General features: G+C 52.8%; 1 protein-coding gene across 3 annotated transcripts in view; it reads left to right on the plus strand.

The window, feature by feature from the left end:
* The first annotated feature begins 14,864 nt into the window (after positions 1–14,864).
* The window catches only part of SRC (SRC proto-oncogene, non-receptor tyrosine kinase), a 31,879-nt gene continuing 20,879 nt past the window's right edge, over positions 14,865–25,864 (plus strand). For 2 of the 3 annotated variants that reach the window (XM_021689261.1, XM_044918939.1), the window contains exon 1: positions 14,865–14,901. The gene's annotated coding sequence lies outside the window, so the exon portion shown is untranslated. The remainder of the gene's footprint in view (positions 14,902–25,864) is intronic. The other variant, XM_044918940.1, reaches the window with a different exon arrangement.

The following is a 25,864-nucleotide window of genomic DNA, read 5'->3' on the forward strand; positions in this document are numbered from 1 at the left end:
GAGGAGATGGTTCAGTGACCTGGTGACAGCTACCTCCCGCCAACCCCCTGGTCCTCAGTTGACCCCATTTTCCCAAACCTGCCTAGATGCAAACATCCATGACCCTGTATGAGCATCTGCTCTATACTAGGAGCTTCAGACTCAGGCTGAGCAGTGTGGTGATGGGGTTAGTAGTGGGAGTTATAGGGGGCATCATTCAGGAGGCTTCTAGGAGGTGGTGCTGAGGGAGAGCAAGAAGTTTGCTCAACAAAGAAGGAGGGAGGGTGCTCTTTCTTCCCTTCTATTCAGACACTTCCCAGGGCCCCTGGGGTTGTGGAGCGTGGTCAGCCTGGGTAGGTCCTTGCTGCGGAATTGTGAACAGGTCCCTGGCCTCCCAGATATTTGAATCTAGACGGTGAGCCAAGTAGCAAACAAGTTGCCAAATAAATTAATATATAATCACAGATGCGATAAGGGCTCAGAGAGAGAGGCGTGGGTTGCAGAGGAATCTTGAAGGAAGTATGTAGGAGTTGGCCAGGCATGGAGCTAGGGGAAGGGCTTGCCAGCCAGAGGGAACTGCATGTGCAAAGGCCCTGAGGTGGGGGAGTGTGTGTTGTTATGGCGAAACAATGGGAAAGCCTCTGAGTCTAGAGTGTGGAGAATTAAGGAAAGTGGGTGAGAGGTGAAATGGGTGGTGTTTTGGGGGTTGTTATCAGCAGGGCTGGACCGTATGTGGGCCTTGGGGAGGAGTTCGACCTTCATCTTCACACAAAGGGCTAATCCGTGTCCCCCGTGTGAACAGCCTCATGCTGGAGGCCAGGGGTACAGAGCTGTTCAAGGCACCTGGTAGAAATAGATCTGTGGGCTGGACTCCCAAGTATTCTGTGAGGGCCTAGATCAGGAGTCAAGAGGAGGAGGCATTTGAGTCTGGGCTTTGAAAGTGGAGTAGGAGTTCACTGGCAGGAAGGCAGGAAAAGGGGGGAGCCAGCAGTTGGGGAAGTGCATGCCGGGCGGCTGGAGTCTGGAAGTGGGGTGGGGAGTAGGCAGGGGTCAGCTGGAGACCAGAGGTATGATAAGGGCTCAGGAGTCAGAGAGGTCTGTGTTTGAGTTCTGACCGTCTGCACTTGTTATGTAGCTTTGGGTCATTCACTGTATCTTTCTGAGACTTTTTTTCTTTGTCTTGAAAATGGAGACAATAGGGGTGCCTGGGTGGCTCAGTTGTTAGGCATCTGCTTTCGGCTCAGGTCGTGATCCCAGGGTCCTGGGATCGAGCCCCGCATCGGGCTCCCTGCTTGGCGGGAAGCCTGCTTCTCCCTCTCCCACTCCCCTTGCTTGTGTTCCCTCTCTAGCCGTGTCTCTCTCTGTCAAATAAATAAATAAAATCTTTAAAAAAAAAAAAAAGAAAATGGAGACAATAAATATCTCCCTATCAGGCAGCTGCTTAGGGAAGGGGACCTGCCTTGAGCCGTGTTCCACTGGGTGACTTCGTCGGCTGTGTCGTGAAGGCTTTAAGTGGATGAACTCACGGAGCCCGAAGGTGCTGGTCTGGGCAGGAATGGCCTGGGAAAGGCCTCCCGTGTGCTGGGTGACTTGAGCCCTGCTCTGCCCTTGCTGTACAAGGAGGCTCAACTGGGGAGAGCACTACTGGTCTAGCTCAGCCCAGCTTCTCGAAAGCCTGCCTTATGTGAGATTGATCCATTTTCCAGATGTAAATACTAAGACCCAGAGAGGAGAAGCCACTTCCTGCCTGGGTCGTGTGGCTCCTACACCCTCTCTCCCCTTGGGTCCCTACAGCCCTTTACTTCCCCGCCCCCCCCCCAACTGCTCTTACCCCCTTATCTCCACGGTAAACCACTCTGGTTTCCACTCAAGCCACTGGGCGGGGCGGGGGGGCGGGTACTTCCTCTGGGGGCACCTCAGTTTTCTCATCTGTGAAGTGGGATAATAGGAGTCATGCTCCTAGGATGCCCAAGAGGACTGAAATAAAGCATTTAGCACACATTAACCAGATAAATCGGGGTGGGGAAGACCCAGACCCGACTCAAGTCCTTCCTCCTCTGGCAGCGGAATCAGTTTCTGAAGCTGTAAAATGGGCCTGGGGCTTACCCTTAGTAGGGCCAAAGGGAGAGTGGGAGGAGGTTGTACCTGCCTTTACCTGGTGGCTGGCTCTGCATCACAGTTCTGGGAAAGGTAGGCCCGCTGCCTGCTTCCCCTGTGTTCAAGGCCCCGTTCCCACTGTAGGTCCAAAGGAGCCTCGGCCTCTGCACACCTCCCTTGTGAAGATGGAAACAGCCCATGTGGGGCTGTTAGAGACTGTGGGAACGAGTCCTCTGAGTCCCCAGACGTGCTGGGCTGCGAGGCCAGCACAGGCCGACTCCTGGTGCCGGGGGGTGGAAGTTGGGGTTGGGATGGTGTCAGGAAACTCAGCTCCCCTGTCCGGGCCTGATTACCGTCTCTCGGCCCACCCAGATTTGCTGCCCTGCCTTTGACTGTGTCTGATGTGGATGTCCTCACGTCATGCCCTCTCCAGCCAGGTCACTGCAAGGTGGCCCATTCCATCCTTTGCCCCGGCATGGGGTGGGCAGAACTTTTGTTCCCACTACACAGGAAAGGAAACTGAGGCTCAGAGGGGGCAAGGGCTGGGGCCACCGTCTCCCAGCACAGTAAAGTGTGAGCCCAGACTTCTGGCTTCTGGGTGATTTGTAGCATCCGATTCCCACTGAGTGTGCACCCAGCTTGCCTGAAATCTTTCCCAAGGAATAGGGTTGGTGTGTTGCTGGGGGCAAGTAGTCCCGACTTTCTGGGCTTTTGCTTCTGGCTGGATCTCCATTCGGATCTGGAGTATTGGGTCTTGCAGGGAGCCCCCAGCTCCACGGATTGGCATCTCACGGGTGCTCAGTGGATACTCATGGCATTAAGGGAGTGGACGTAGCAAGGCTTTTGGAGCCCATTGGTTCTGGGTTCAAATCTTGACTCTGCCATTTGCTGTGTAGGATTGTGGGAGAACAGTCGCCTGGGGCCCTAGTATCCCTGTCCTTGATACGGGGATGACAGTGCCAGGACCAGCGTTGCCAAGGTGATGTGAGGGTCAGAGGGGCTACTGTAGGGCTGCTTTGGCAGAGTCCGCACACAGCAGGTGCTTCCTGGTTCTGGGGGCCTGTGATTATGAAGGCAGTTCCCTGACAAGGCGGGGATTCGGGACCGGAAGTGCGGGCCAATTGACCGGGGACTCCCCGGGGCTGAGACTGGATGCCTGTGCCTGGGGCAGGCTTGTCCTACGGGACGTGGCCGAGGGGAAGGTTAACCAGAGACAGTGCTCGTGACTGGGTGGATTGGAAACCACCAATGCTGTCCAGCCTCCCTGAGCCCAGCTCCCACCTCCGCCCACCTGTGACTTGCCCACCTGCGACTTGTCAAGGCCTCCCGGTGCCCTAATCCCCGGCACTCGCGGCCTCCTCACCGAATGGGTCCATCTGTCCGAAGGTGACCACTGATGGAGCCATGGGGGCTTTGCATCTTGGCCTGCCTGGTGCTTTTGGGGAGGTCGCTGAGGCTCAGAGAGGGGCCAGGTGGGCCCGGGGCTCCGCAGCAAGGACTCCTGGAGGTGAGCTCTTCCTCTGCCGCACCCCGGCCGCACCCCCGTTTCTCTTGTACCCAGGCGGCGCTTTAGCCACCTGTCTCCCTGTGAGCCTGGGTTGTCCAGCCTCCGTGGGCCCTCCCTCTCAGTACTTGTCTCAGTGGCTAAGAAGCCTCTGCCTCCAGAAGGCTCATAGGGACCACCCTCTGTGCCCCAGCCTGAGTCCACTCTTCCCTCCTCTGCACCCCGCTGCCCCTTCTCTGCCTTCCCTCATGGCGCTGGCACGTTCTGCCCCAGATGGCAAGTCATAGGATTCTTTTCGCCTCGTAGGCAGTACGGCGGTGACCGTCACTCCACGGGTGCCGCACTTGACAGTTTACAAAGCGCTTTCCACAGCCCCCTCTGGGCATCCCCGGCAGGGCCAGGAGGGAGGCAGAACCGTCATAATCATCTTCATTTGGCAGATGAGGAAACGAGGCCCCAAGTCAGGGTCACCCCAGCTGCTCTCTCTGCTTGCACGGATGGGACCGAACCCCACCCCCACGAACCCCCAGTCTCCCGAGACAGGAACCCCTCTCTCAGAGCCCCATGAAAGGATTTGGAGGTTCAGAGAGGTGAAGTGACTTGTCTGAGGCCACGCGGCCTGCAAAGCGGGCAGAGCTGGGAGGGTTCCTTCTAGGACTCAGAGAAGGGGCAGGTTGTGCCCACGTTCCCACCCCTTCTGAGTGGAGACCCAGATGCAACCGTGATCCTGAGGGAATGGTGGTGACCAGCCCCTGAGGTTCCTTCAGAAGTCCCCTGGCTCCCTCAGCACATCGTTGGGCCCTGGGTCGGGTCCTCCCAGCATCCTGCAGGGCAGCGGTTCCGGCCCCATTTCACCTCAGACAAGCAAAGAGACTTGCCCAAGGTCACCCAGTGCATAAATTTGGACCCAGGGCCCCGTGAACTCTACAGGCCTGTCCTGCCTCGTCCAGGCCGAGCCCTTCTTTGCCTCCTGTCTGACCCCTGGCCCTCCTCCAGCTCCTCCGCGGCATTCCTCTCAGGGCGGTGAGGCCAGGAGACTGCTCTGGGAAGCCCCCCAGCCCCCAGCCCCAGCCCCAGGGCTTCTCCTCCACCTCCGACTGCTGTCACCCACAAAGCTGTGTGACTTTGGTGAGTCAGTTCACCTCTCTGTACGTCCGCTTTTCTACCTGAAAAATGGGCCTAATGACAGTATCCACGTCATGGGCTTGTTCTAAGGATCAAGTGAGGTGCACCATGCTTTCAGCAAAGCCAGCATGTAGTGTGCACTCAGTAAATGTTAGCCGCCATTTTGTTATAATTTGTATCAACTTGAAGAGGAAAGGATTGACAATCCCATGCTCCAGATAGGAAAACTGAGACTCAGAGAAAGGAAATAGCATCCACCAGGCCACAGAGGGATGTCACAGGTTCCTGGGGGCTCATCCCACTTTCCAGATGGGGAAACTGTCCCCTCCCAGGGCTCAGTTTTCTCATCTGTGCAGTGGGTTTGTGCATATTGTGGGGAAATAGTTCTATCACATCAAACCAATGTGGTTCCTCAGTCAGCAGCCACCTTAGGGTGGGGGTTGGGGGAGGTAGGGGCTCCTGTCTAGTCTGGCAGGGGCTGTGCCCTGTGCACTTTGTCCCTGAATTATGCCAAGTTCTCAAGCCTGGGCCTGTCTAGGAGGCTGAACCAGGCCTGGCCAGGCCTTCTGGGTGCCCTGCAGCTACCGGCGCCCAGGTCCCACCACATCACCTGGTTCACCCGCCGCCTCTGCTGTGTGCCCTGGACAGTCGGCTTCTCTTATTGAGCCTCAGTTTCTCATCTATGAGATGGGGGCAGGCGTTTCTCTTCACTGGGCTGTTGGGAGGACTGGATAAGCTCATTTCCCCCCAGATGCCTGCCCACGCCAGGCTTAGAGAAAGGCCCCAGCTGGTGGTTACGGTGATGAGGATGGGCAGGATTCTGCCTGGCAAGAAGGGGGAACAGCATTCCAGGCAGAGGACCCACGTGAGCAAAGGCTCAGAGGTAGGACAGTTTAGGGAGCACCCTGTAGTTAGCTGGGGGTAAGTGGGTGTGGACTGCTACCTTCCAGGATTTAGACTGACCCTGAGGGGAGGGGGCAGGGGTCAGCGTGGCTGCGGTGATGTTGACCTTCCTGCCCTCCGAACTTCAGATTTCCTTTCAGAGCCTTGCGAGCAGCCACCTGTGCTCCCCACCCCCCTCCCTGCCAGGTGTTCCCGAAGGCCCTGGAACCAGATGAGCCACAGTTCTATTTGGGGACAAGTCTGCTGTTCCCGTTTCTCTCCTGTGCCCTAGTTATAGAAACGACGTGGGTTTGGTTACCAGTTGGCCATTTGCAGAAAGCACCCCCCCCCCCAACCACCACTCCGCCCATACCTTAGATCTGTGGGCAGCATGGGCAAAATAGGACTCATTATTGCCTCTGGGAGTTGTTCCTGGCCTCTGTCCCTGGATTCTCTGGGTAGGGAGTTGGCAGCTGGACTCTTGATTACCTGCTGCTGGACCCTTGATTACCTGCTGCTGGACCCCAAGGGATGCACCCTGGGACCAGCCTGCACTCCGGTGGAGGCGGACACAGAGCCTGATCGTTGCCCTACCACAGGGTAGGCACTGTAGGAACTGTGGCAGCCCATTACAAGGCCAGAAGGGCTTCCTAGAGGAGGTGACACCTGGCTTGGGTCTTAAAGGATGAGCAGGAGCTCACAAGGAAAAAAGAATGGTGAGGGCATGCCAGGAAGAAGGGAGAGCCTGGGCGAAGATCTGGAGGTGGGAACTCACCTGGTGGGTGCAGGCATAGCCTGGGGAGGTGGGGAGTGTCAGCTCAGGTACAAGGTAGTTAGAAGGTGACTAGGTTGACCAGGCAAGGCCTCAGTACCTTGCCAGGCTTTGCTGAGGCCTTCTGCTAAAGGTGTGAAGGGAAGATATAGAGAAGGGTCAGACCTGGCTCTCCAGTGCTCAGTTACTATTGTCAAGTGAAGGTAGCCCAGGGAGGCTGGGGTTCCAGATGGGGATCAAGAACCCCTATCTGGGGCAGAAGGTAGGGCCTGGTCTGGGGCCTTGGAGGGAGCAGACCAGGGAGGACTTCCTGGAGGAAGCGGTACGTGACATTCCTGAAAGGATGGCATAGTTCTCTGTAGGGAGGTGGAGCTTGAACCAGAGCCTGAAGGTGTGGTATGACCAGCTCCTCTTGTTGGAGCCCCAAGGAGCGGTAGAGTTTTGACTTGAGAGGTGCTGGTTTTCATCCGTGGAGAGCCCTGAGCACCTGCTCGGGGAGTCTACATGCTGTCCCCGGGGCTGAGGAGAGACTGCTGGGCAGGACTGGCTCATTCAGCATTGTTGCTTTGGTGAGGTGGCCCTGGAGAGAAGGTGGGCGCCGGCAAATGGCAGACAAATGGCAGGTCTGGGATTGATGTGGGAGCGGCAAGGTGAGGGGTGGGGGCCTCAGCCCCGTTCTGCCTGCCTGGACATCCTTACCGGAAGCCCGCCTGGAAGGAAGTGGTGGAGACGTGTTGGGGCCTGGCTGGCCGATTCCGAAGGCGCTTGGGACATGGGCTGGGCATGGGGCAAGTGCTCTGGGTTCAGGGCCTGGCCTCCCTGCCTTGTTGGGTAAACCTTGCCAGGGCAAAGGTCTCCCTGCTTGGGTGCAGGGCTAGACATCGTTGTCCATTTGTGTCTCCAGAAAGGCCACTCGACCCTCTTGAACCCAGAGGGTCTGTACTCCAGGCAAGGTTGGTTGAGAACCATGGCTAAAGACTCTGGTGCCAGATGGACAGGGGTTTGAAACCCAGCTTTGTTCTCTGTGGGCCGGGAGACCTCGGCCAAGTATCTTTGTCATTCTGAGCCTCAGTTTCCCCATCTGCAAAATGAGGGTCACCCTAGAGTCTTCTAGGGCTTAGTGAGATTTCAGAGGGCTGTGCCCAACACCATGCCAGCCCCTGGGGTCTGGCTTTGGAGCTGTGGGCCCGGCTGACCGGGGTGATGGGACCTGCTGGGCAGCTGAGGGGTGGCTTCCGGTCTGCCCCAGGCTCAGCACAGACACCGAGGACAAAGCCCCTTTGTGGCGGGACAGATGGAGCCTGGGTGCCCCCCTCTTCGGGGAGCAGAGGGCCGCCTGCCCCTCCTCCTCACCCACTTCCCCGGGCGGGGGAAGGAGCTTCCTCAGACAGAGAGGATGGGAAATGAAAGTCGGGTTGTGCAGAGGGAGAGCTGGGCTGGCTGCAGCCGCGGAGGCCAGAGCCTGGCTGTGAGCTTGGGCGGATCTGTCCCTTCTCTGGGCCACCTTCTCAGGGCCCTGGGCATCCCTGGCAAGTCCCAAGTCCCAAGCCCACTGTTCACTTATCCATCCGTCCAGCCATCCTCCCATCCGTTTGTCCGTCCATCCGTTCAGTAATTACCAGGTATCTGCTCCATGCTAGGCCTTGTGCTTTCGGCCAGTGTCCACTCTGACCGGATAGTAGCCGAGCATCCCAGCTGTTAACTGTTTTGAATATCACACCACCGCAGGGCATTCAGCTGTGAGTGAGACAGGAGTGGTCCCTGTCCGCCTCAGACGCGTGTGTCTTCAGAGCTGTGGGCCGTGCTAGGAAGGAGAAGTTGGAGGTCCCTGCTTGGGCTGGGGGAGGTAAGAGAGGCCTTCTGTGAGGAGGGAGCTTTTGAAAGGAGACTCAGAGAGAGGACAGAGCTGGCTGGGTGTGTTGCCATTTGAACAGGTGGCCAGGAAAGGCCCTCTGAGCCCATGACGAAGGAAGTGAAGGAGGGACAGTCTGGGGACAGTGTGCTCCGGGCAGAGGGAGCAGCAGGGACAAAGGCCTGGGCGAGTGTGTGTACTGGGTTCTCAGGGAAAGGGGAAACAGTGGACAGTGCGAGCAGATCAGAAGTGGAGGGGGTGGGGCTGGGAGAGTCCTCTGTAGGGCTTGGGAGGCCCCCGTGAGGACTTTGTCCATTGTGTTGTAGGGGCCTTGAAGCTGGAGCGATGGTTAAGACTGACATTCCAGAAAGGCTCTCTGCCCCCAGTTGGCCAGCTTGGAGGCGGAGGCTGGGCCTGGATTAGGGGGTGGCCGTGGTGAGGGGAAGTGGCTTCAGGATGTGTTTGGAGGGGGTACTGACAGGACTTGGAACTGGCAGCAGGAGGAATCATCTTTCCTTCTTGGGCTGCTGGTGATGAGGGGCTGAGTCCCCGCCACAGACCACTGTGGCTTCTGGTTTATGTTCGTTCCCTCCCCCCAGTCCATCTGGAGGCACAAATTCCCAGTGCCTTCTTCACCTTGTCCCGAGGGCTGGACTGAGCCTTCCAGCTGCATACATGAGGTGAAAGTGGCAGGACCCTGCCCATTTTACAGATGAGAAAACCGAGGCTAAGAGTGGTACACCCACGGCCTGGGTTACACAGTGGGACAGGATTGGGGCTTGGCCTCTCAGGACTCAGAGGATCTGTGGATTTGAGGAATATGGACCCTGCCTCCCCAGTTCCAGCTAAAGATTTCTGGGTGTACCTGAGATTTCTTTCCTGCCCTGAGCTATCCTGGGGAGATGGAGGCTGCTCAGTGTGACCTCAGGGGTGGGGTCAGGAGCCTGGACTCTCACTTGCCATGTGACCTGGACCTCAGTTTCCTCTGCGGGGGGTCCCTAGCTCACAGCACGTTGGGAGGACAGGTAAAGTGATGCATGTAAAGTGTCATGCCTGATGCCAGGCATACAGTGAACATTAAGTGATCAGCAGGTGGTTTTATGATTGCTGTTTCTGTGGGGAGTAAGGACCTGTGTGTAAGTCTGGCCTCTGGCTATGTCCACTCACAGTGCTGGGCTTTGGGGCAGGGCTGCAGGTGCCAAGTGGTCTCTTCTAGGTAATTCCACACCAGGGGCCTGAAGGTCCCTGGAATCCATGCCCAGTCCACTTTCCACGTGGGGAAGCTGGCCACGAAGCCGCCATAGGGACAGAGCGGGGTCTTACACCGGGTGGCCTGCGGCCTGCGCCACTCACTTCCGGGCCAGGCCCTTCTCCTTCCCTCTAGGGCTTCTAGGCTGGGGACAGGTGGAGACAGGTCCTAGCGGGAAGGGAGCCTGCACTCTACAGGGCAGGGCAGGGCCTAGAGTCTGGAAGGGGGGTCCCTTTCCTGCCCAGGAAGAAACCTGAGAGGGGCTGGAATGGTTCTGTCTCTATGGGGCAGGGATTAGTGGGAGCTCCGGGGTCCACTTGGCCTCTGCCTTCCCCGGGCTGCGGGTCCTGTCCCCTGGGCTGCGGGTCCTGTCCCCCGTGGCATCCCCGCAGCCCGAGCCCCCGAGCCGCAGTGCCCTGCCCCGCCCCTGCCACACTGGCAGAGCCGGTTTGAGGCCTGTCCGCCCTGAATGTGTTTGCTCCAGGAACTCGGGCCCAGACATGTTGCGGCGGCCCTGGCCCGTGGAGGGCCCCTGGCTCGCTCTTCCCTCCTTGCTCACTCAGCAAACATCCCCTGGTCCCCGTTCTGTGCCCGGGCCCGTGCCGGGTGGGGCTTGGGGCCTGGAGTTGTGTCCAACTTGCACACTGCCCTGTGTATGTCAGGGAGGTCAGAAGCTCTGCCCCGGGGATGCGTCAGGCAGTGGCCGGGGACAGGGGTGGTCGGGGTGTAGCCTCTGGGGGTGGACAGACCCAGCACCAGGCCTGTACTTCTTCATTGTCCGGGGCCCTGGTGGGACCCAGTCATCCTTCCCCCCTCCCCCCATCTCTTCCTCCCTCCTTCCCTCCATCCCTCCCTCCTTGCCCTGGAGTTTGTGAAGGGTCAAGGGGGGCAGGTGGGGAAGCTTTGGGGGCGGGGACAGTATGTGCCAAGTCTGAAGGCTAGAGGGTGATTACAAGTTGAAGGGAGGGCCGAGGGGGAGGGAGGAAGGAGAAGGCAGCGGGCCTCCATCCTGTGAGCAGCAGGTAGGAGATTTCAGGCCATCTTGCCAACCGACCCAACCTCAGGCTCAGATGCCCCCTCCCTCGGGTCTGGCAGAGGCATCCTTTCATGGGTTAAGTGAAGGGAGGTCTGCACGCCCGAGGCCACACATCCAGGGTGGGCCACCTGTGCGTGGGCTTCGCGGTTGGGGGAGGGGGTGGAGCTCAGGGCTGACTGTGGAGGGCCCTGGGCCACCAGGTGCGCCTGCCCACCAGTGTCTCTAGAGGGAGTCCCTGCCTGGGTGTGGGTGGGGGGGAGGGGGCACTCTGTGTTCCCAGAGCGGAGGGGCGGACCTGCTGGCAGGGAGCAGCGAACGCTGTGAGCCCCTGAGTGCGGTGGGCAGAGGCCTCTGGCTGGCAGTTGTCCCCCCAAGGCCCATCAGCCATCGGCCAGTGGGGGTGGGGCAGCCGGGAGCCCCGAGAGACGACCTTGGAGAGGCCTGGAGAAAGCAAAACTGTCACCTCAGTGGCCCCAAGGGTGGGGGGTGGGGTCGGGAGTGGTGTCTGCTGAGGAAGCCTTGGCAAGCCAGGGCCTCTGAGCCCCGAGATGCGGCGTGACTTGCCTGAGATCACACAGCGATTCTGATGGAGGCCTTCCATTCAGCCAGGTGGGACCTGGCTGGGTCCCTGAAACCTGCCTGTCCTGGGCCTAGTGCCTTTTGAGAATCTTCTCTTCAGTCTCGATGCCCACACCCTCATTCAGGGGCCAGACTCGCCTCGCTGTGTGACCCCGGGCCTGGGACCCCCACCTCTGAGCCTCAGCTCTTGGTCTGTGGAGGGGGATGATGTCTCACGAAGGCTCCCTGACCCCGGGGCTGTGACCTCCTGCCCTGTGACCTCCTGGCCTGTGAGCCGTCCTGCTCACCCACTGGCCGGGCTGCCTGGTCTAGGCTCTGGGGTAGAGGCCAGAGTAGGGTGGGTGAAACCTCCCACGCCCGCCGACCTCACTGGCCCCAAGATGCTCCCATGGGCAGGAGGACCTGGCAACTCCCTTCCAGTGACTGACCTCTTGGGCCTTGGGGTGGGGGGATGGTGGGAAGTAGGTGTGAGAAAGCTGGAGCCACCCACTGTATGCCTGTCTTTTCCCCCAATTTTCTGCTGGGGAGACTGAGGCTGCAGGACTTAACACTGACCAGCTCCCTTCCTTTCTCTTAATGATCCTACCTTTAGGCCTTTGCCCAAGCCGTTGCTTCTGCCTGGATCATACTTCCCCTCCCTCATTTCATACACTGCCCAGTCTTTGGACCTCAGCTGCGATGCCCCCTCCTCTGGGAAGTCCACCATGGCTTAGGACCCTTCTTGCCCCTCCAGCCCATGAGAGCTGGAGGTTACTGTGCTCTGACAGGATCGCTATGGGTGAAGGCTCAGTAACTTTACCCTGCCCCACCCCACACCCTCAGGGGCCTGAGAAAACCTTCATGGCCTCCCCTCTCAGTTTTTCAAGCCTTTCTGATCTAAATTGCCAGACATCCCTCTAGGGCCTCCTTCAGACCTCTTCAGGCCTGGGCCAAAGACCAGCAGTGACCTAGTTAAGCTGGGACCCACACAGTCCAGACCTCTCACTCGATACCCTCCTGCCCATCTGACCTTCCTGCCTCAGGACCTTTGTACATGCTGTGCCAACCTCCTAGACTGCCCTTCCCATGCCTCCTAATAGGTCCAGGGGAGACAGGATGGGCTTTGGTATCACTCGGATCTGTGTTGGCATCTGGGTCTTCACTTCCTGGCTGGGCAGCTTCCTGGAGACTTTATGTCCTCATGTGTGACCCGACTGTGGCCATGGCTCACTTCAGGGCTGTTGGGAGCATTTGAAGGGGTAGTGTGAACCCTAGGTGGGAGGAAGTGAGGGGGGAAAGTGTGGCTGTCAGCATGCCCCAGTCCATGCCACCAGCTTGCTTTGGAGCTGCCGATAGAACTGAGTCCTACAGAGGGAGCCGAGGTGGCCTTAGAACCTACCAAGAAGAGCCCAGCCGAGGCTCCTTCCTTGGGCCCTTCCCTGTAGGCGGAAGCTCCGAGAGGGAGGGACTTGCCAGTTAGCTGCTAAGAGGTGAGATTTTAGTCCCATCATTTAATCAGTGTGTGTCAGTTTCCTCATCTGTAAATGGGGTACTGAGAACGGCACGTAGTAGATCCTAAACACATACTAGCTAATCCTACTGTCATTTTTCATATTCCCCTACTCTGGAGCCAGAGTCTTTTCCATATTCCGAACCACTTGTAGGAAAACACCCCACTTTGACAGGTAATTCTTCTGAGAGTGTGAAAGGAAAGAAGGACTCAGGTGAAGACCCCTGCTTCCATTCGAGTGTGGGAGGCCGTAGGGGAGGCAGGAAAGGGATGCAGCCCCCGTCTGTGAAATGGGAGCGTTGGACTGACACCCTCGCCACGCTCCTCCAGCCTCCTCCGTGGACAGGGCGGCGCTGGTGGTCCTGCCCCACAGGGCTGGTGTAAGGAGGGAGGGGGCGGCGGTTGGGGCCCCAGCCTTGGAGGTTCGGAAGGGTCCCATGTTCACTCCCTATGTGGCCTTAGGTCGGCCACGCTGCCTGTCCTGGCCTCTATTTCCCCATATGGCCAGCGGACTGGCCACGGAGCCCTGCTTAGTCCCTGATGTGCGGACTACCTGACAGAGACCAGCTGGGACCAGTGGCCTTGGAGAGAAGGGCTGACGGTGGCCTAGGCCCGGAGCCCCCGGAGCCCCAGCGGGCCTGCTTCTGTCTTGGATGGCGGCCGGGGCAGCTGACTTGGCTTCTCTGAGCCTCCCTCTGTCCCCTCCTCTGCAAGACGGGGCTGATCGTCCCCGCAGAGCTGGGTCCTGGTGAGAACCAGAGAGCTAAGCAATAATGGGAACAATCACGTTCACAGTAGTAAGGACCCCGTTTATGAAGTGTGGCCCTTGCATTCAGGGCTCTGCATCGGTTAGCTCATTTGCCTTTTGCTGCCTGGGGGTGACCATGGGCTGGTACTCCTCCATGGTACTGGAGGAGGCTTTGGTCCATTTACCCAGGGTCCTCCCATGGGCCGCGGCGGGGGACCCCCTAACCACCATGCTGTAGCTCACCTGGCTCAGGCAGGTGCCTGATGGGACCTTTCCAGTCCCTCTCTCCAGAGGCAGGACTGATGGCTGCCGATGGGCTGTTTCCCTCCCCACCACCTCCTCCCTCCTCCACCCCAACACATTCCTGATACAACCTTCACCTGCCGCCCATTCTTCCCCAACCCTGGTTGGGTCTCTGTTATCAGGAGACAATCCTGGACTGGCTGAAGAGCTCCCACCTTGGGTCCTTCTGAGGGGGGTTGTGACTGCTGATGTAGGTCCTGTTGGTGGCTCCCTTGGGGGTGGGGCCCTAGCACACGAGGCCACAGAGCCCAGACAGTTCAAGTCCCCTTGCGGTTGCTGCCTCTTAAGAGCTCTGTGACCTTAGGCAAGCACTATGACCTCCGTATGCCTCAGTTTTCTCATCTGCAAAATAGGCTGACCACATAGGGCTGCAGTGGGTTCATTGGGATTCATGCATGGAGTGCATCAACCCATCAACCAGCCGTTGTTATCATCTGAGAACCAATTGTCCCTCCTTTCTGTGGGGCCCCCAGTTTAGATGGTGTGTGTCCACCTTCTGAAGGGTACACATCAGGAGGGCCCCCGTGGGCTTTTTCTTCTCCGGGCCTGTGGGGAGAGGGAGAGGGTGGAGCTCTTTTCAGAAGTCGAGAACCTGCTGTGTGACCTTAGGCCACCCCTGTCCTTCTCTGAGCCTCCTTTTCCTGGTCTGCTCTCTGAGCAGTTGGATGTGAGGTTCTGCCCAGTCCCTCCTTGTCCCCATCACTGTACTGTCTGTAAGTCCTCCCTTGGCTGGTATAGCCACCTGGCTTTTGCCTCTTTCCCACCACAGTGCCTGGCGTATAGCAGCTGCTCAGCTAAGCTTAGTGGAAGGAGCCAACGAATGCACAGCAATTGAGAGCATACCCAGGGCTTTCCTATTTCCAGGTCTTTGCGTGCATGGCTCCCTTTGCCAGGAGCACCGTCCCCAGTCATCTCTGCTTGTGGAACTCCTTCTCATCCTTGAAGTCCTTCTCAAATGCCGCCTCTCCCAGCAAGCCTTTCCCAGCTTCTCCCGGTCAGAGAGGATTGCTGGTTCTCTGCACACTTGGTCTGAGGCTCTCTGCTGCCACCTGTTACGATCCAACTTGGTGTACAGGGTGACCTACTGATAAACAACAAGGACCGTGCCCTGAATGGGCACCAGGCACAGCGGGGAGCCCTGTGCACAGGCTGTCTTTATTTACCCCTCCACAACAACCTTGAAGGTAGATATGATTATTATCCCTCTCTTTGCAGAACCTAGAAGCTCAGAGAAGTGAAGTGACTTTCCCAGGTATGAGAGAGAGAGCACCAGGATTTGAGACCAGGTAAGCCTGTATTTTTTCTTAAAAGGAAAAGAAAAAGCATTAACACACACCACAGTAAAAAAAAAAAATTCAAAGTACAAAGGAAGACAGGGAAAAGCCTTTCTTGGACCCAGGTCTCCTTGCCAGAGGCAACCCTTGGGGGGGCGGGTTCTGGTGTGTCCTTCCAGGGAGATGGAGGGACATGTAACACACACACACACACACACACACGCATGATAGCATGTGGTGTACCCTGTTCTACACCTGACTGTGTTTTCTTGACAGGATACGTTGGGGATCAGTTGCTGTCACTGCTTTCTTTTTCATGGTTGCACAGTATTCATTGTGTGGATGGAGACCATGCCTTATTTCATTAGTGAAGAATACTTTGGTTGTTTCCTGTCTTTTGCTTCTTGCAGACAGTTCTGTGATGGAGATCCTCAGTCATACACTTAGTATTCACATGGGAGGATTCCTCTAGGATTAATCCCAAACTCCGGGGTCAGAGGGTGTATGCGGTCGTAATTTCGATGGCGACTGTCAGATTGTCCTTCCTGCAGGTTTTGTGGATGCGACCTTGCGCCATACCCCCTGGCTCTCCTCACTCTCACCAGTGTGGGTTGCTATAGAATTTCGGGGTCTTTGCCAATCTAATAGTTGAACAGTGGCCCTCTGCTGTAGTGTTTTGTTTTTTTAAAAATATCACAGCTTTACTGAGATATAGTTCACATTCCAAACAATTCAGCCATTTAAAATGTACTATTTAGTGGTTTTTAGTATATTCACAGAGCTGTGTAACTGTCACCACAATCAATTTTAGAACATTTTTATCACCCCCAGAAAGAAGCTGTGTATGCATTAGTCACCCCACTCCCCCTCAGATGTTCTTCCTGTAGCTCTAGGCAACAACCAATCTCTGTTTCTATAGATTTGCCTATTCTGGACCTTTTATATAAAGGAATCATACAGAATGCGGTCTTTTGTGTCTGGCTTCTTGCACTCAGCCTCATGTTTTCAGGGTTCATCCATGTTATAGCATGTCATCAGTACATCATTCCTTTTTCTTGCCAAATAATATTCCATTGTCTGGATATAGTAACTATATTCTATTTGTCCACTCATCAACTGCTGGACATATGGTGGTTTCCATTTTTTGGCTATTATGAATGACGCTGTTATGACTATTCACATACAAGTTTTTATGTGAATGTTTTCTTTTTTCTTGGGTACATACCTAGAGCAGACCTTCTGGATGATATGGTAACTCTATGTTTAATCTTTTGAAGAAATGCCAGGCTGTTTTCCAAAGCAGCAACACCACTGTACGTTCCCACCAGCAATGTATGAGGTTTCCAACAACTTGCTGTTATCTGTCTTTTTAATTATAGCCTTCCTAGTGGGCGTGAAGGGGTGGCTCATTGTGGTTTTGATTTGCATCTCCTTAATGACTAATGAGGTTGAGCATCTTTTTATGAAGTTATTGGCCATTTGTAGTTCTTCTCTGGAGAAATGTCTATTCAAATACTTTGCCCATTTTTCAACTGGGCTGTTTGTCTTTTTGTTGTTGAGTTGTAAGAGTTCTTTATATATCCTAGGTGTAGAGCCCTGTATCATCTATATGATTTGCAAATATTTTCTCCCATTCTGTGAATTCTTTTTACTCCTTGATGGTGTCCTTTGGACAGAAGGGTTTTTAATTTTGATGGCATCCAATTTATCCATTTTTTTTTCTTTTGTTGCTAATGCCCTGAGTGTCATGTCTAAGAAACCAGGGTGGTGAAATTTATACCTATATTTTCTTATAAGAATTTTTTAAGCTTTACTTTGCATACTTAGGTTCATGATCCATTTTGAGTTAATTTTTGGTGTAGGGTTTGAGGAAGGTATCCAGCTTTCTTCTTTTGCATGTGTATATCCAGTGTATGCACCATTTGTTGAAAAGACTGTATTTTCTCCATTGTGTGGTGTTGGCACTCTTGTCAAAACTCAATTGACTGTAAATGTGAGGGTTTATTTCTGTCCCTCAATTCTGTCCCATTGATTTATACCTCTGTCTTCATGCTAGTACCATGGTATCATTCATTCATTCATTTATTCATTCATTCATTTAAAGTAATCTCTACTCCCAACTGGGGCTCTAACTCACCATCCCAATATCAAGAGTTGTGTGCTCTACCAAATCTGAGCCAGCCAGGTGCCCCCATGGTGACTTGATTACCGGAGCTTTCCCCCAAGTTTTGAAATTGAGAGGAGTGAGCCCTCAAGCTTTGTTTCTCTTTTTCAAGATTGTTTTGGCTATTCTGGGTCCCTTGACCTTCCATGTGAATTTTAGGATCAGTTTGTCAATTTTTGCCCAGGAGATAGCTGGGATTTTGATAGGGATTATACTGAGTCTGTAGATGAATTTGGGGAATATTGCCATCTTAGCGATGTTTAGTCTTCCAATCCATGAACGTGGGGTGTCTTTCCATTTATTTAGATTTTCTTTAATTTCTTTTAACAATTTTTGAAGTTTTTTAGAGTGTAAATTTTGCACTTTTTTGGTTACTCTTATTCCTAAGTAGTCCTTTGATATTGTAAATTATTTCTTTATTTTTGGATTATTCATTGCTAGTGTTTAGAAATATAATTTAATTTTTATATATTGATCTTATACCTTGCAGTCTTGCTGAACTTGTTTATTAGTTCTGATAATTTTTTAGTGGAATCCTTAGGAATTTCTGTATACAAGATCATGTCATCTGCAAACAGAGATAGCTTTACTTCTTCCTTTCTAATCTGATTGCCTTTTATTTCATCTTCTTCTCTATTGCCCTGCTTGGAACCTTCAGTACAATGTTAAATACAAGTTGTAAGAGTGGACATCCTTGTGTTATTCTTGATCTTAAGGGGAAGGCATTCAGCTAGTCACCTTTTTTTTTTTTTTTAAAGATTTTATTTATTTATTTGACAGAGAGAGACACAGCGAGAGAGGGAACACAAGCAGGGGGAGTGGGAGAGGGAGAGGGAGAAGCAGGCTTCCCGCCGAGCAGGGAGCCCGATGTGGGACTCGATCCCAGGACCCTGGGATCATGACCTGAGCCGAAGGCAGACGCTTAACCGACTGAGCCACCCAGGCGCCCCTCAGCTAGTCACCTTTAAGTATGATGTTAGATAGAGTTTTTCACAGGTGCCCTTTATCAGATTGAGGAAATTCACTTCCAGGGAATTTGTTGAATGTTTTTACCATGAAAGAGTGTTGGATTTTGTTAAATACCTTTTCTGCATCTATTGAGATTACTGTGTGTTTTTTGTCCTTTATTCTGTTTGGTATGATATATTACATTAATCAGTTTTCAGGAAGTTAAGCCAACCTTGTATTCACCTGGTCATGATGTATAATTTTTTTATATGTTGTTGAATCCAGTTTGCTAGTATTTTGTTGAAGATTTTTATATCTTATATTCATAAGAGAGAGCAGTCTGTAGTTTTCTCCTTATTTATTATTATTTTTTTAAATGATGTCTTTCTCTGGTCTTGGTATTAGGGTAATGCTGGCTTCTTTGAACAAGTTGGATGGTGTTTCTAGTGAAGACTTGGTATTAATTCTTTAAATGTTTGGTAGAGTTCACTAGTGAAGCCATCTGGGCCTGGGTCTTTATTTGTAAGATGTTTTAAAATTACTCATTCAATATCTTTACTTGTTTTAGCTTTATTCACATTTCCTATTTCTTCTCATTTTTGGTAGTTTGTATTTTTTAGGAGTTTGTCCATTTCATCCGAGTTATCTTATTTGTTGGAGTAGGATTGTTTATAGCATTCCCTTATAACCTTCTTTATTTCCGTAAGGTTTGTAGTATTGTTCTGTCTTTCATTCCTGATTTTAGTAATTTGAGTCTTCTCTTATTTGTTCAGTGAAGCTAAAGTTTTGTCAATTTTGTCGATCTCTTTTAAAGAAGCAACTTTTGGTTTTATTGATTTTCTCTGTTGTTTTTTTATTTTCTATGCCATTAATTTCTGCCCTAATCTTTATTTCCCTCCCTTTACTTGCTTTAGGGTTAATTTGCTTCTCTTTTGCTATTGTGTTAAGGTGGAAGGTTAGGTTATTGGTTTGCGATCTTTCCTCTTTTTTCTTTCTTTTTTCTTTCTTCTTCTTTAACATAGGCATTTACAGCTATAAATTAACCTTTAAGTTCTACTTTTACTGCATCCCATACATTTTGATATGTTGTGTCTTCATCTTCATTCACCTCAAAGTATTTTCTATTGTTTTGATGATTTCTTTGACTCATTGGTTATTGAGGAGTGTATTAATTTTTACATATTTGTAATTTCTGTTATTGATTTCTTAATTCATTATATTGTGGTTGGAAATATACTTTTTATGATTTCACTCCTTTTAAATTTATTGAGGCTTGTTTTATGGCTTAGAATATGGTCTATCCCAGAGAATGTTCCATGTGCCATGTGCCCTTGAGAAGAATGTGTATTCTGCTATGGTTGGAGAAATTGTGTACGCTTAATTTGCATAATCTTGTAAGTGAGGTGAGCATCTTGTCATATGTTGAAGAGCCATTTGGTTTGCTGTAAACTATCTGTGATTATTTTTCTTATTTTGTGGGAGTTCATTATATATGAAGGGGAAAACCCTTGTCTCTCATATGAGTTACAAATATTTTTCTTAGTTTGTTGTTTGCCTTTTGAATTTGTTTATATTTATTGAGCCATGCAGACATTTTAGATTTTTATGTTGACAGATTTATCATTTTAAGAATGACTTTTAGGTTTTGTCGTGTGTTAAGAAATGTTTTTCCCATTTCGAGATTAGAGAATTTATTCTCTGCTCCCCTTTTTAAGCTTTTTGGTTTTATTTTTATGTGTTTTAAATCTGATGGATCTGGAATTTATAGGCATATGGAGTAGGTTCGAAACCCAACTTTGTTTCCTGATGGCAGGTCATTGATCTCAGCTCTATCTTAAAAATAATCTACCTTTGGGGCGCCTGGGTGGCTCAGTCATTAAGCGTCTGCCTTCGGCTCAGGTCATGATCCCAGGGTCCTGGTTTCGAGCCCTGCACTGGGCTCCCTGCTCGGTGGGAAGCCTGCTTCTCCCTCTGCCTCTCCCTCTCCCTCTCCCTCTGCTTGTGGTCCCTCTCTCGCTGTGTCTCTCTCTGTCAAATAAATAAATAAAATCTTTAAAAAAAAATAATCTACCTTTTTACACTGGCATGAAACACCACTTTCATTATGTGTTAAATCCTTGTATGTCTGGTGCAATTTTTGGATCCTCAGTTCTGTTGCACTGATTTGCCTGTTTTTGTGCTGATATGACACAGTTTTAATTATAGTAATTTTCACTATCTGGTCGGGCTATTTCCCCCTCATTACTCTTTTTAGGGTTTTTCTGGCTACTCACATACATTTACGTTTACTTGTAACTTTAAAATTGATATACCTAGATTTAAAAAAAAATCCTGTTGGGGTTTTATTGGGGTCACATTCAATCTTCAGATTAATTTAGGAAGAATTGATATTTTCATAATGCTTTCTTTGATTTTCTTTTCTTTTTTAAAGAGATTTTATTTATTTATTTATTTGAGAGAGAGAGCACGAGCGTGAGCAGGGGGAAGGGCAGTGGGAGAGGGAGAGAGAGAATCCTCAAGCAGATTCTGCACAGAGCCTGATGCGAGGCTTGATCTCACAACCCTGAGATCATGACCTGAGCTGAAATCAAGAATCAGTTGCTTAACCGACTGAGCCCCCCAGGAGCTCCTGATTTTATTTTCTGATTGCTGTTGGTATATAGGTACATCATTGATTTGGGGGTAGTAACTTTTAATTTCCTTCCACTTTAGTTAATTTTCTTTTTGTTTAAAGGTTTTGTGGCAGATTCTCTTGGATTTCCCAGATATGTGCTAAATACATCTGCAGATGACACTTGTCTTCTCTTTTCTAATTTCATTTTATTACTTCCATTTCTTATTCTTAGCTCACTGGATTGGCAAGGATCTCAGAGCAAGGTTAACTAGTGGACATGCTTGTCTTTTCTGCAACTTTCCCTGTGAATTAGCTTTTCTAGGCCTGGGCTCCTAATGAACTCCACCAGACAGTCCCTCCACGGCCATGCACAGAGGTTGGCACATAGTAGTAATCTGGGAAGCCTTTCCCTCATTGTAAGAGTGATTACAAAAGAACAAGGATCTGGGGCACCTGGGGGCTGAGTTGGTTAAGCATCTGACTCTTAATTTTGGCTCAGGGCATGATCTCAAGGTTGTGAGACTGAGCCCCGTCTGGGACTTCGTGCTCAGCGTGGAGTCTGCTTGTCCCTCTCCCTCTCTCCTCCCCTTGCTCGCACACACTCTCTCTCTCTCAAATACATACATAAATAAAACCTTAAAAAAAAAGAACAAGGATCTAAAAAAGGTCTTTCACAGTAATGATGATGATAGCTAATATTTATTGAGCACTTCCTATCTGCTAGGCTCTCTCTAAGTATTACCTCATGTTTTCTTACAACAAGACTAGTTATGTGGGAACGATTATGCTGATTCCCGTTTTTGATAAGGGGTAGACTGAGGCCCCCTTGGGGCTGCATGACTAGGAAGTGGCAAGCTGGCCTCTGAACCTGGTGTTCTAGCTCTGGGCCTGTATTTTTATGATGCTTCTGTTTCCCTGGAAGGTCCAGAGTTATGGTCAGTGATGTCAGAGGTTGGCCTCTGACCCCGGTGTTGCCTCTGTGTCAGGCAGGCGGAGGTGGTGGAGTGTGGATGCACCTGGAGCAGTGGGGGCTGTCTGCACAAGTGGGCGGTACACCAGAGGTGCTTTCTCATGCCACTCTCCTAGACCGCGAGCATCCCAGCCCTGGTGCACTCACTTGCTGTGTGGCCTCAGGCAAGGTTTGGCTTCTCTGAACCGTGGTCCCATCTGTTAATGGGCAGTTGTAGTCCCTACTTTCTTGTGCTATCTGGACAGTTGAGTATCAACTGCACGTAAAATTCTCAGCTCTGTGCTCGGCATTCAAGGCCTTGACACCTAACGCCCGCCTCCTCTTGCATTGTTCCTCTTATCCCCTGCAGTTAATAATGCCAGCAAACACCATTGTGTGCTGTTTCTCGAGTACTTGTTCTGTGCCTGACACATGGCCTCTCTCGTTTGATCCTCAGATGTTAGGTTTATTATTATCCCCATTTTAGAGATAAGGAGGCTGAGACACAAAGTGACTTGCCCAAGAAGATTTAGCTCGTAAGTCGTGGAGGCAGGATTTGAACACAGGCCTGACTGGGTTCCTCACTCTCAGATCCTAATCCCCTGGCCTCCCTCTGCCCTTAGAAGGAGTGGAGGGGACACTCTTCAGAGTAGGGAAGGAAGGGGCGGTGTGCTGTGACTGAATAGCAGTTTATTCCCCAGACTCTGCTGGGTGTTGTGAGCGATTGTGGGCCTGGGGAGGGGGCATGGCCAGGTCAGGAGGTGCGGGAGAGCCTGGTGCCCTCCAGCAGAGGGGCCATGAGAGAGGGCAACAGCACCAACTGTGCAGGGCCCGGTGGACCCGGGAGAGGGGTTTAGGCCTCATCCAGAGGGGAGTCATGGGAAGCTCTTCAGTGTGTGTGTGTGTGTGTTCTTTTAAGTCTCATTAAAAAACAATTCTTGACAAAGTAATTTCTAAATGTCAAGTGATATAGCACATAAAGTAAAAAAGGGATTTTCCTCTCCCTGTCCCACACCTTTTGGATGAAACATCGTGAAGAACTTGGAATCCTTCCAGAACTTTCTCTGCACCTCGACAGCCCACGCGCGTGCTCTCGTAGACGCACATGCACACGCACACGCACACGCCAGCTTCCTTTAGGGAACCACCGTAGCTCACGCGCACTCCCGCCGATGCCGCACCAGGCCCCTGGCGAGCGCTGGCTCATTTACCCCGCTCACCAACCCCGGGACTTAGGGAGCGTCATTGCCCCCCTTCTCCAGTTGAGGAAACTGAGGTCCCGAGAGGCCCAGAGGACAGTCTGCCCCGGCCGTGCCCTCCCTGGGCCTACCGGTGCGTCTGCTCGGGCTGCTTAGCTGCGCGGCCATCCCGCGGGGCACCGACCGTCATTTATTCATCCCCCCCCCCCCCCCCCCGAACACGGAGGTCGTTTCCAGTCTTCCGTGGGGAGCGCGAAGCAGCCGAGGCCCCCGTTGCCCGCGTGGTTTACAGAGACGCCTCTGGCTGCAGGGAGGAGGGTGCACCACGGACCCCGGCGTCCGGGCCCCGGAAGGCAGGCGCCCCCCGAGGGAACGGCCCCGGGGGTGGGAGAGGGCTCCGCTTGAGGAGGATTTGGGGACGCGGGAGAGCCAGTGCCAAGACGGTGACACGTGACGCGGGGCCGGGGCTACAGCTTGGGGGCGAGATGCCAAGTCAGTCGGGGACCCCCCGAGCATGAAGGGCTGGGGCGGTGAGCATCCTTCCTGGTGCCTCTCGTGCACAAGCCCTCAGTCGGGAGCCTGAGGTTAGGAGCGGCCCCCCAGAGGAAAGGGGCCTCCTTCCTCTGGGAACCTCAGGCACCCCCAGTGCGGAGGCCTCACCACTTCCCCTGGGCCCCCCAAGGGTCTATCTGTACCTCAGAGTGTGCAAGTGGCGGAAGAGATGTGGGATTGGTTCCTCTCAGTGGGCAACTCACGGTGACTTGGCGTTTGGGCCCCAGAACCAAAAGGCCGGGAGACAGGGTCCTGCCTCAGGAAAGGAGCCTGGGGTCTAGGAGGGTGGTCGCTCCCGAGGTCACACAGCACACCAGACCCCACCCTAAATGTGCCTTGAGCACACTCTGCTTGGTCGAAGCCGGAAACCTCTGGCTTTCTCTAGGAGAGGGGCCTGGGCTGCCTTATCTGCCCATGCCCCATCCGCCAAGGGCATCTGGCTGTTCCACGTGGGAGCTGTCCTGAGGGCAGGGGGTGGGGCCACAAGTTCCCCCAGCAGACCCCACGAGCAGCCCCTGATTCCTCCCTGCCCACGGTGGTTCCCTGTCCCCGCTCACCCTCGCTGTGTGACCTCACACAAGTTCCTCAACCTCCCTGCGCCTTAGTTTCCTCTTCGGTAAAACCGGAACAACTACTGGTATCTACCTTCTAGATTATCGTGAGAATTTGACAAGTGAGTATTTGCACACTGCCTGGAGCAGGGCCTCGACAAGGTCCAGGCCCTGGGAGTTTTCGAATATCCAGGAATGACGCCTGGTCTCCACAGCATGGCGTTGTAGGAACAAAGGATGCAAATCATGTCTGTGTTCATTTAGTCTTTTGTCTATTCTGCAGATATTTCCAGAGCAATTAGTAGATGCCAGCCTGTCCTGGCCACTGGGGAGGCGGAGGTGGATATGACCCAGGCCTGCCTGCAGGGAGCTTGGTCAAGGGCACTAGATGGATCCCCGTTTTGTTTATGGTCATACCTTCCCATGATGCCCAGCTGCTTGTCTTCCCGGGGCAGGGCCAGCAATGTAACGCTCTGTCCCGAGCATGTTCCGTGTGCCTTCCTCGTTGGTTCTCCCAACAGGCCCGTGACATGCGTACTGCTGTTCTCCCCGACTGACAGAGGAGGAAACTGAGGCACAGGGTCCCATGCTGGGGTGGCAGGGCTGGGATTCAAACACTCTAGTACTTTAGCTCTTAACCTCCACACACCTGCCTCACCACAAACACGTGTTACTTGTATATAATCAGATTTAACCACAAAGACCAACAAAACAAACAGAACAGAAACCCCACAAACCGACAAGCTTTGCAACCGGAGACCAGGCCATCTTACTTGGGTCTTGAAGGCTCTCGTATTTTTTCTGAGTGCCCTACTAGGAGTGGTCTTGGTCAGTGTAAGAGTTTGGGGCCAGGAGCTGTCTTTTTCCCCTCGCCCCCTCCCAAGAGGGCACGAGCATTTTCTAGATGCTGGGGGGGGGGGGGCAGGGGCGGTGCTTAAGGTCCAGGCCTGGCTCTCCCTCTTTCTCCACAGCACACCAACCAGTGACTCTTTCTCCTCTCCTTGATTACCTCCAGTGACAGGGGGCTCACCCTCCATCATTTAGTTTATTCTAAAGAAAGTTCAGGCTCCTAGGGAGTTCTCCATTTAAAAATTTTAAAAAATTATACTTAAAAAATATTATATATTTTATTTCCTCTGAAAGTCCCACAAACAGGTATCCTGCTAGCGCATGTGTCCTCGGACACAAGGCCTGGCCAGTTCATCTCTGTATCCCTCTGTGGACTAGCATATCACCTGCTGCACAGTCAGTGCTGTGAATGCTGTACCAGGGAGCCATTGTGTAGGGAATACAGTGGTTGGGGCCCAGCCTCCATCAAGCCTGGGGCTGCGGGTAACTGGGTCAGTGGGACCCACGGGACACCGACTATATGAGTGCTGATATGACCCCAGTAGATTGGATTGCATAGAAATTGGTTTTCTTTGTCCCCAGGCCTCCTGGCCTGTCCCTCAGGAGGCCCTGGTGATCCCTTGGGCTGTTGAGCAGGTCTCCTCAGGGCCTCCCCAGCCCCACATTCTCTGAGCTGGATGGTCCCCAGGGAGCATGCAGGCCGTGCCCACATTGTGCAGCCTGTCAGCCTGAGGCCCAGGGGGTACAGGAACTGGATGAGGTTCCCGTAGGGAGGAGAGCTTGCAGAGCTGGGCTTGTTGCTCAGGGCCGATAGTCTTGCCTAAGGCCTCAACCAGTCAAGAGCACTTTTCCCCATCCATGGGTTCCCAGAGGAAACTCTGGACTGATTCCAGGGCCTCCAGCATTCCCTGGAGAATATTCCAAACCCATCTTGCTGATATGTCCAGAACCACACAGTAGTAATCATAGCTGATGTGGTAGGGTACTTGCCTTGTTCACTTACCAGGGACCCCGATGACCCCATCATTTCCAGATTAAGAAATAAGGCACAGAGAGGTTAAGTCATTTGCCTGAGGTCACACAGCCGATTAGGGGTAAAGGTGGGATCTGAGTTTGGGGAGTCTGGCTCCAGAGCCCACCCTTAACCAC

The sequence above is a fragment of the Neomonachus schauinslandi genome, chromosome 10 (genome assembly GCF_002201575.2).
Source record: "Neomonachus schauinslandi chromosome 10, ASM220157v2, whole genome shotgun sequence".
In the NCBI taxonomy this organism is placed as follows: Eukaryota; Metazoa; Chordata; class Mammalia; order Carnivora; family Phocidae; genus Neomonachus; species Neomonachus schauinslandi.